Source organism: Rattus norvegicus, chromosome 8 (assembly GCF_021556685.1).
Source record: "Rattus norvegicus strain SHRSP/BbbUtx chromosome 8, alternate assembly SHRSP_T2T, whole genome shotgun sequence".
NCBI classification, from domain to species: Eukaryota; Metazoa; Chordata; class Mammalia; order Rodentia; family Muridae; genus Rattus; species Rattus norvegicus.
The window spans coordinates 87,893,769-87,894,697 of NC_141541.1; the positions used below are offsets into that span (position 1 = coordinate 87,893,769).

Here is a 929-nt window from a genome sequence, read left to right on the forward strand (position 1 = left end):
TGTGTAGAATACACTGCACACACATATATGTAACAACTAAAGAGATAGAGGTTATGGGGTAAGGCACATGATGGCTTCTCTTACTGTCACTCCTAAGTGAGTCTTTCCTGGGACCATATTCTGTGTCTTGTCTTTGAAATTCATACATGCTCCCCATTTTCTGACTGGTTTACTAGCCTGTGGAGGTGGCAGGCTAGAGTAATGACAGGGAGCCTATGGGGCTGGATGTACTTGACACACAGAAACTTTTCTCTAGGTGTTCCTCTATTGGCCCATGTAAGACTTACTCTTCCTCCTCCTAGAGCTGTTGATCATGGGAATAAGAAAGGGGTTCTCTTTGGTGTATACAACAATATTGGAATCCTGGAGAAATTTAAAAGATATCCAAAAGAACTAATCAAAGGCCTAGTATGACTTCAAGCCTGGAGAGGAAATGGATTGTAGCATTGTGTCTGAAAGAAGAAAATGGTTGAAATGCTCATTGAGGACTTTCACAGTCTTAACAAATGGGTCAACTAGCTCTACAAACACTTTAACCAACATGGAAAGTATTGATAGAACAGGAAATGGGGTACTTGGGCCATACATTTGTTATTCTGGAGAAGGGGAACAGGACTTATCCTGGCAAGGAGAGAGCTTTGTATGCTCTTTTTAATAAAGTGGGTCTTCTTTGGAATCTGATATGCAATATGCTACATTTACTCAACTATGGGCACTGAAGTCTGTCTCATCCTTAAGTTATAGGGTTTTCTGTTAAGATTACTTATTTACAGCCCAGTTATACTTTGGGCCTTTAGAAGCATAATGTTTAGAATCATTTATCGTAGGCACATTCTGACACTGGCCCTTCTTGTATGTTTTTAAAGAAAAAAATTGTTTTGTAATATTGGAAATGGACCCTAGGAGCTTGCTTGTTCTAGGGAAATGCT

General features: G+C 39.6%; 1 pseudogene; it reads left to right on the top strand.

The window, feature by feature from the left end:
- The first annotated feature begins 201 nt into the window (after window positions 1–201).
- On the top strand, window positions 202–555 carry LOC148004266 (large ribosomal subunit protein mL51 pseudogene; annotated as a pseudogene).
- Window positions 556–929: the final 374 nt, after the last annotated feature.